Raw genomic sequence first — 10,617 nt, 5'->3', positions numbered from 1 at the left:
TTCAAATGCCTCCCTGTTTGCTGAGACACAGCGTGAGCGATCGCTTATTATACTTGTCTATTGGGCTCCAAATTTTATAATTTTCTTTGAAATAAAAATTTCAAAGCTTTCTTAGTTTTCTTTTTCTTTTTTTTTTTTTTGTATTGGAGAGAACTGCGAACGGAATGTTTGATTTCTGTGAAATTCTAAATTATTTTGTTTATTTTCCAAGGAAAAATTTAGAGATTTTGGAGATCGAGATTTGAGGGCTTGTTTGGATTGAGGGGAATAAGGGTGAAGGGAAGTTAAGGGGAACCATTCACCTCCATTCATCTTGTTTGGGAACATTTAGAGGGGAATAAGGGTGAAGGGAAGTTAAGGGGAACCATTCACCTCCATTCATCTTGTTTGGGAACATTTAGAAGGTGAAGTTATTCACCCTAGTTCCGGGGAACCATTCACCTCCATTCATCTTGTTTGGGAACATTTAGAAGGTGAAGTTATTCACCCTAGTTCCCCTTGGTTCACCCCCTAGTATAAAATTTGTTACTCCCAAATTGGGGTGTAACCAAGGGGAAGGGAAGGGATCCCTTCCATTCTCTCACCTAGTTTCCCTTAACTTCCCTTCATCCCCTACAAATCCAAACAGGCTCTTGGTTTCGAATTATAATAGAAGAGAAGGAGGACAAATTAAAGGGGAGAGGGAAATAGAGAGAGAAATTAAAGCTTTTTTTTTAAAGTAAACTATGTTTTGAATTGGAAAGTATGTGGGCCTTAAGAAGCAAGCCAAGGTCAGGCCTAATGCCATTAGCTCGTCAGGCCCAATGCTAATAGCTCTTCTTATTAGATGCAATCGTCATGTTTAGGCTATCTTTGGAATTTGGCAACCACAAACCTAGCCTTGGTAGATACAATCTTGACCTAAAAGTTAACTTTTAGTGCCACAATAATTGGATCAAAATTTAACCAGCTTACTTTAGTTCGAATCTCCGCTTTAAACTAGTTTTTTCTTTTTTTTTGAACCAACCCCATCTTGGACCAACTTCCAAATTTCATTTTGTAGTTCTGACACACAGCCTAAAAATTAGGCTAGTTTATCAACTATCTAAAGTTGGATCAACTTTAAACATGGTAGAGATAAAGAATATTCCTTTCGTTTTGGGAGATAATGGGATAATTTTAGGGATTCTATTTCATAGTGTTATTCATTGGGACAATGGAACAAGGATAATACGTTTTTGTGTTATTGGTTTTTTGGAACACTAGTGAGACAATTACACCACTTGGGATAAAATTACCTCACTCATATACAAAAATTTTGTCCCAATAGTAAAAATTTACCCCATTCTCCATATTGGAACAATGTTGTTCCACTTTGAAGACAATTGGGATAATTTTAAAATATTTTTGTATTACTTAACTAATAGATACAATTATATTATAAATATATGACATGATATACAAAATATACCATATATTAATATTTTAATGACATAATTTAATAACATATATTAATAATATTATATAATAACATATATTAATATTTTAATAACACATATTAATAATATTATGTAATATATTACTATATAATATTAATTAGTAATTATAGTATAACGTATTTATTATAATATTATATAATATTTTAGTAACATATATTAATATTTTAATAACATAATTTAATAACATATATTAATAATATTATATAATAACATATATTATATAACTAATAACATATATTAATATTATTATGTAATATATTTATTATATAATTTATTAGTAAGTTATAGTAAATAATGTATTTATTATAATATTATCATAACTATCTTTAATAACATATATTATTATATATATATTACTTATATAATTACAATTAATAGAATAATTATTTATAGTTATTTATATATACTGACATACTATTATAATATAATGGATAATAAATTACGAATATTAGTAAAAATATTATGTATAATAAATATAATACTATAGTTTTGCAAAATAATATAATATATTAACTATAACATGATACCTTTTAATATAATATTATTGTAGACTATGCATGTAAATATAATTATATATATATATATTAATATATATATATATATACTATATAATAATGAGTAAAATTTTTGCTTGTGTCAACTTAAGTGGTACGTCCAATAAGTTTCTTACACAGTTGATGATCACTTGATTGGCTGCTTTTGGTGGATGATCCGCTCGTTGAAGCTCTGATCCTACATATTCCTAAAACCGCGCAAACATCAAGCGCCGAAATTTGGGTTGAAATAGCCGTCATGGGTTTGACGCCTCCGTGCGAGCCATTGTAAAAAGGTTCTATTCATTCTGAAACCATTAAAATCTGATCCGAGTGGATGAAGGGTCAAACCATGACGTACAACCAAATTTGGTTGTTTGCGGGTTTAAGAATATGTAGATCAATGTTCAACGCAGCGATGCATCCACAAAGCAGCTCAATCAAGTGATCATCAATGTGGTAAGAAACTTAGTGGACGTGCCACTTAAGTTGACACAAGTTTTACTCTATATATATTATATGTGTGTGTGTGTTATGAAATTATATTTTAATTTTAATATAAAATTTAAAAAATATTACATTGAATAAAGTAAAATATTATAATATTTTATAAAGTACATTATATCCTATGATACTATATTATAATATATTAAATTAAATAATATATTATTAAAGTATTATATTATATATATTATTCATATATTATATCAATTATTATATAATGTAGCATACTAATATAATGTTAATTAGTAATTATTGTATAACATATTATATTTTTTGTATAAATAAAATAATGTATTATATTAAATATTATATTATTAAATATTATATTATTAAAATATTATATTAAATATATTAATATTATATTATATTAATTATTATATATAGTATATCATGCTAATATAATATAATATAATATAATATAATAATTAATAATAGTAATTTGTAAGTATAGTACAATATATTATATTTTAATATAAAGTGAAATAATATTTATATTATAATAATATACTAAATCAATTGGATAAGTTAATTTAGAAGTAATTAATAGATAAAATTATATTTTAATAAAGTGTCACATCATCAATTATCCCACATGAATTGTCAAATCAAAGGCTCAAATTATTCTATTATCCCATTTTATCTTACTTTACCCCACTCAAAATATCCCAAAGGGGTAAAATTGTTACATTAGAATAATTTTCCCACTTGGCCCCAATTTGTCCCAACCAATAACCCCCCCTAAACTGGTTCTTTTAAGAGCTAGTCGAAACTATACTAGATCTCTCATCAGAACTAGTTTAAGGATCAAGCTGAGTTAGCAAACACATGTCATATTTATATTTTCTCAAAAAGTACCGTATTTATCTAAATTATGAATATGACATTGATAAAACTATCTTAGACATAATGCTTAACGTGGAACATCATGCAGGTCATCTATATTTTAATTGCACAAAGCATTATGTGATATAATATCTTTGTTCAAAAAAATATCATAGCCTACTTTCTATATTTGAAACATTCAGTAGGAGAAAAAAATTCAAGGATTAATTGGCCTCCATTTCATATTTATCATATATATATATATCCATATCTGCTCCATTTCATGCCTTATGTGATTGGATCGCTATGAAATTGGTTTGATAATTTGAAGTGAATTTGAAAGTGTGAAACTCACTCTTTTTACAAGTACAAAAATGCATCCATGTCACCATACAAGTAAGTATGTAATGTTTTGTAGCAAAACAATTTAACCCTGAAACTAAAAAATAAAGATAATTTGACAATATTACTTTATTTCTATATTTCAAATCATATTACAATTTTCTTATATTAATAATTTAAATATATTAATTAATAGTGGTCTCATTTTTTTTCTCTTTTCAGATGACTTTGGCACTTTTTGAGAGGAAGTGAAATTCGTTATTTATCTCATGTCGACACTTATTCTATAGCTCATTTTCATATCCACTTTTAATAAAACTAGTATGGTGCACGTGCGTTGCACGTGTCCATTTTCATGTTTATATGCAGGCTATAAGTGTGCATTGCAATGATAATTTTATGTATCTAATGTATAATTTTATTATACAATTGTATTTCAAATTAGTTTGATTTGGATTAACACTTTATTAGATATCAAATCAGTTTTTCCAATCATAAAATTTATACATTCTATTTAGGGTAAATTTTACAAATGCCCCAAGATAAAGCTCTCGAATTTTTAAAATGTCACAAAACACTTTAAGTTTTAAGGTTCTCAAAAAACCACATTCAAACCCTAAGGGCTTGTTTGGATTGAGGGGAATGAGGGTGAAGGGAAGTTAGGGGAACCATTCACCTCCATTCACCTTGTTTGGGAACACTTAGGAGGTGAAGTTAATTCACCTCCATTCACCTTGGTTCACCCCCTAATAGTATAAAAATTGTTACCCCCCAAATTGGGGTGTAACCAAGGGGAAGAGAATTCTCTTCCCTTCCCTTCCTTTCTCTTCCCTTCCCTTCACTCAGTTTCCCTTAACTTCCCTTCACCCCCTACGAATCCAAACATGCCCTAAAAGCGTGAAACGCAATTTTCATTGGCAAAAATATCACTCTGCTTAATTTTACTCATATGTGAAAAAATACGAAGTAAGGATTAATGTAGGGGTGTTAAACGGGTGGGTTTGGGCATTAAACGGGCGGGTCATAAATGGGCGGGCATATTTTACCCATTTACCCATTTATGGCTCATTTAAGATTTTCTAAATGGGCGGGCTTTTGCCCGCCCATTTAATAATCGGGCCGCCCATTTGCCCGTTTAACTATAAAAGCTATATATATAATACTTTTGTGGTGTTTCTGTAAACTTTTAGGGGTTTTTTATAAACTATGATAGCTATATCGTGATACGGTGAATTAGTCGACACGGTGAGAACAATGTTGAAACGGAGCAGCGTTATGCAAATGAGACCATGTCGACTAATTCAGCCACAAACATCATTGACATAACTACCTCACACACTTATAACCCTGCAGCATCGAGATATCAATAAAGCCAGTGGAAATCATAGACATGAAACGTTCTCAAAATGTTCAAACATGTCAAAGCAGCCTGTACTGGAACAAGAATATACACAACAACTTACATACCAAGTTTTTCGATTATATTAATAACAATATATGTTCTTCTAAGCATTACATAACAAGGGAAATAAACGAAAAGAAAAGGATAGAATTGCAGACCCAAGCATATAAGTTTACAGCATTACATAACAAGGGAAATAAACGAAAAGAAAAGGATAGAATTGCAGACCCAAGCATATAAGTTTAAGAGTGCTACATTCAATTCCAAATTCAAATAATCGAGGCTGGCATGCATTGCAATACAAACAAAAGGCAGGCTTTGAAGAGTAGGCATTGTGGCGCGTTATCCATGATGTCAAGGCACAAATTCCTCTCATACACAATATACCAAACACCTGCAAGTCATAAGAATCTTTATGTTAACACTACAATACAAAATAAACTAGTCACCAAACACCTGCAAGTCATAAGAATCTTTATGTTAACACTACAATACAAAATAAACTAGTCGTCCTCAGTTTATAATTTTTAAGAAAGAAAGCCCTTTGGAGAATGAGAAAAACAAAAGGGGAGTGAAGAAAATATAAATCATGGATTCTTTTTCTAGGGGATATTCCGAAAACAAAGGGACAAAAAACTAATTTCTATAGAAGTAATGAGAACTTAGCAGGACACAAACAAAAAATGTCATAAACCAAGACACATATTTGGTCATTAGATACAAAATAAAATAACAATAATCATAAATATATGCATCATGAGTTAAGACACGTTTTCAAATGTGTAGAAAGACCCCCTCTGCACATGCTCTACCTTCACTTATGACTTGCGTCACGATCCCTGCAATATGATTTTAATTTTCAAATTCTACCCACTTTGTAGCATATAACTCAAAGTGCTGCTAATAAAAATGAAGGGCTTTTGGCATATGCACTACTGAATAATTAACAATTAATATATTTCATCATTTTCTTGACACATAACTCAAGTCTTTTTAACAAAAGGCTCTCGGGAATTTTGAAATCAGAATTCGAAAGAAGAGAATTAAAGTGTCATATTGTTATGTAAATTATTGAAGTTAGTACTGAAACTTTACATTTAAAATTAAGATGGAAGTTAAAAGTGTCATATTTTTATCCTTCAATAGAGTAAGAAAGCCATGGAATATGAACCTGTACCTAACACATAAAGTCAGATGCGTATTTGGTTGTAGAAGAATTCTGCTTTTAGTATATAGCTTCGATTTCATTTGAGACCAGATTTAGTATCTCCATCTCTATGTTCAAAAGGTGTGATTTCGATAAGAAATGAAATATAATTGAGGGAAATTTTAGTAAATAATCTTCTCTGTTACCAAACTTTGTGCATTGCAGCAGCGGGAGTACAGCTTAGAAGAGCTGCGAGGGATGTTAGCTGAAATGAGTCAGGGTTTTGATTCAGTACCTCCATTTTCATCTCAATACTTCGATTCTAATGTGAACAATCACAGCGCAAGTTCGAAAAGATTTCAATATGAAGAAAATCGGAATCGGCAAATTCCTATTTTTCAATATGAACAAAAAATGTCATAAACCAAATTCTACCCACTTTGTAGCACCATACTATTCCAAATGGGCATAATTTCTATTTTAATTTTCTACCTAAAAAAGATTCTATGTAACGAGGCGGAGACAAACCTGGAGACATCCGATAAAATTAGAGCCTTTTGATATTTTTACTCTTATTGTTTCATTTTACCTTTTAACTCCTCTCACTCTCCGAATTCCATCCTCCTCCTCAAACCTAACTACCAAACATATTAAGTGCAGGAAGAAAAGTTGGTATTCCATGTCAATGAGAATTATTATAAGGTAATGACAAGGAAAAAAAGGCATGACAGAGGCATTGAATCCAAGTTTAATTATTAACCTGAAAAAGTTCTGCACAACCATGAAATGCCAAGGTATCTCTTAGAAGACCAGGATGGTATGCAAGATAAGGACGACCATATGCACGCAATCTGAAATCTTGAAAAAGCGAGATCAGTAACCTGACATTTGTATCTGTATATATGAGAAAAAAGGGAGAGTAACACTGAAGCCAAGAGCAACAATATGTTGAAACATGTAAGACATGAAAACTAGCAGTTAAATGCTATATGATGAAGACCAAACAGGAAGAAAAGTTGGTATTCCATGTCGGAGGCGGCGTCGGAGGCGGCGTCAGAGGCAGAGGAGGAGGCGGAGGAGGAGGGATCAATGAGAACTCAGCCGCCAGAGAGAAAGAGGAAGAGATTGACGGGGGTTCTAGGTTTTTCTTTTGGGAACGCGGGCGGGCAAATGGGCACATATACACCGCCCATTTAGTACCCGTTTAGTGTGGATTAAAATGAACCCGCCCAATTAGACCCATTTAACTAAATGGGTGGGTTTTGGGCGGGCTAAGTGGTAGGCGGGTCGGGTGGGTAAATGGGTATGGGCAGAAATTGCCTTCCCTAGATTAATGCCACTAAGAAGGATTTTATAAAAATTGTTGAAAGTTTTAGGGGATTGACATCGCCAAAGCTCTTGGGTGTGGGGAGGGGGTTATGACATTTTACAAGTTAATGGTATTTAAGGGGTTTTCTAAAAGGCTAAAAAACACTTAAATACCTTATATTTTCATCTTCCTTAATCTTATACACCCCAAATTGTAAAAAGCTTACACTCACATACCCAGCTTGTTTAAACATGGTAAATTAGTATATTATATTACTTGAATGTCTGAGTATTCATATGTGATACTCACATGTCAATTATAGCTTTGTTTTACCCTAATTGATTGTTTTATTTACATTTTTACCTACCTTGTTACTGTGGGAGGAGGCTAATTTCAGCCAAGGTTAATTTGGTCTTAACCCTAAAAAATAACTCTATTTAGAAATTTTAATGGAAAAAATTAGTACCCTTAATATATATATTTCTCCTTCATTACCTTGTTCTTGATCTAAATTGAAGTTGCACTATGATTTAATTGTTTATAAGAAACAGCATTGGTAAAAAAGAAACTTATAACACGGGTTAAGAAATCTTATAGTTAGCTAATAATTTGTTTTGATAAATCTAAAGAGATGTATGGTCTAATTCTTCTCCTCCCATGGCCTTGCCATTCATTAGCCTTTTGAGATGATACTTTAAGGTTTCGAATTTTATTATTAATTCATTATTCACATAATTTTACTAAACTAATAGCCAATTTAGTAGTCAAAGTATTCTTGACTTGCTATTGTGCCCAAAAACTTATGATATGTGTAGACATATGTGAAAAACAGTCTTATGTATCCCCTCTCATTACCTAGTTCTTGATCTAGATCGGCATTCGTAATAGTTTAATGGGTTACAGTAAACAACATTGACATAGAAGAAAATTTTTTTTATAATAAACCTAATAACTCAAGTTCAAATTTTCTTACTTAGCAAATAACTTATTCTAATTTGTTTTTGAAATGCTAGTTTATTGACTCAAGATTTATAATTAATTAGTTTATTGCATAATTCACTAAACAAATAGCTACTTTTAGTTTCATGAATTTCAATAAAAATGCTATGATATAAGAACTAAGAAGCTAAAATAGATCGCCAATGTAAGAGATCAAATCATTCTTCGTCAATCAAATCAACATTCAGTTTCAAAGATTAAACAAGAAATCAAATTCTTCTAATCAATGATTAAAACAAAGATGAATAGATTTACGACCTTGTAAAATTGTCAATATACTCTTTATTTTTTATTTTTCTTTTCATCATTCAATTTTATTTCACCAATATTTTTAATGAATTTGATATGAATATGACATTATAATAAATTAAATTAACTTAGTTATTACTTAAATTAATTATAATTAATTTACTATTATAGCCTCAAACTGATAAGCTACATAATTAAGATAGGATTTCTTTTTGCTCCTTTAATTCAATAAACGTAATCATGTAAAGAATCACTGAAAACCTCATAGTTAACAAGATGCCACACGATTATAGTTTGAGAACAAAATAGAATGCGAAAATGTATAGAAACTTTAATTATTATTTATTAAATGAATCATTTATTTTTACATCATCTCCAAAAAAAGGGGCAAAAAATAGTAGATCTTAGTCTATAGCAATGTTGATTAAGAAAAGAGCATGAAAATTATAAAGATTGTAGAAAAGTGAGCTCGAGAATGCTAAAGTCGCAAGCAGTAGAGTGAACTAGATTTGGCTCTTTTCTTCTCAATATAAATTTTAATTACGAATTGTAATGTGTTGGCCTTCTTGTTTTGATGATGTTTAACAAACAATTTACTTCTAATATTGTTTGTCTAGTATTTGTGTTTTCGTATTTATTCTAGGTAAATAACATGTTGGAGGATGAATGGAATTACGCTTCAACGATCATATCAAATGGATGTTGGCGGATATAGTGGTTGAAACTATGTATAATTCAAGTTAAAGATTCAAGTTCAAGCTTCATCCGCAAGTGTACCAAGTTGAGCTACATCGAAGATCAATCAAGCTTAGGTAATTTAGTTTAGGAGTTTATATTATGTGTGATAGTACCTTAAGCTCAATATAATATACACATACATTTATTAGTTTCCATGTATATATATAGTTATATATATACATATATGTTTTGCTTTGATAGTTTTTAAGTTTTAATATGAAACAATTGAATATAATTAGAAAACATATTTTTTGATTTCATCAATATCAATTTTATTCAGTTCAATTAAATCATGTTTTAGTGCATTATATGTGTATTTTGATGAAATACTATATTCATTGTTTATAGAGTTCATAACAATAGTTTACATCTTTCTTCAAGTCTATAAAAATCATTTTGTATTGTTTCAAAACATGGTTAAGCTAAAATGTCAAAACTCATATGTTTACATTTTCATGTTTTGGACTATTTTAAAAAATGATGATATTTTTCATTTGGAAGGTTCTTTCTGAAAACCAGTTTTTATAACATGTGTATTATCATGTCTACAATCATTTTACAAAGTTTTATATTTTTTGAAATTTATTTGATATTTTAAACAGGGTTTTAAATCAGAAAAACTGTTTTCAAATGGTCACTTTCATATATCAGTTTGCGGTCGACCGCCACGGTCGACCGCGCCTATGTTTTTTCCTCAGGAGCCAACAGAGACTTTCGCGATCGACCGTCAGTCCAAAAATTCCCACGATCGACCGCCACGGTTGACCATAAAAGTTTCTGGAATTTTCTCAGTTTCAAATATGACTCGCGGTCGACCGTAAGTTTTCCACGGTCGACCGTTGTATGCCCAACGGCTCTTTTTGTACAGAATCTGAAAAATCTTTTTCTAGGTTTTTAGGGGATTCGGTTGAGGGTTTTGCTGTTGGTTTCTCTTCCTATATAAACCCCTCAAACCCCAACTACCAAGCAATCTAATAAGTTTTTAAACAAGAGTTTAACAAGGGTTTAAGTTTGTTTAGTGTTTGTTTAAAAGAGTTTTTGTTTGAGAAATAGTTTTACACAAGTGGAGGAGATCATCTACATTGATTGAGCTT

At 30.6% G+C, this 10,617-nt stretch overlaps 1 long non-coding RNA gene across 1 annotated transcript; it reads right to left on the bottom strand.

The window, feature by feature from the left end:
- On the bottom strand, positions 5,280 to 7,394 carry LOC109837177. Its single transcript, XR_002246207.1, has 2 exons — positions 6,989 to 7,394; positions 5,280 to 5,475 (listed from the first exon to the last, which is right to left on the bottom strand). It is a non-coding gene; the product is annotated as an uncharacterized LOC109837177 (long non-coding RNA).

The sequence above is a fragment of the Asparagus officinalis genome, chromosome 4 (genome assembly GCF_001876935.1).
Source record: "Asparagus officinalis chromosome 4, Aspof.V1, whole genome shotgun sequence".
NCBI lineage: Eukaryota > Viridiplantae > Streptophyta > Magnoliopsida > Asparagales > Asparagaceae > Asparagus > Asparagus officinalis.
This window is presented reverse-complemented; position numbering and strand designations above follow the sequence as displayed.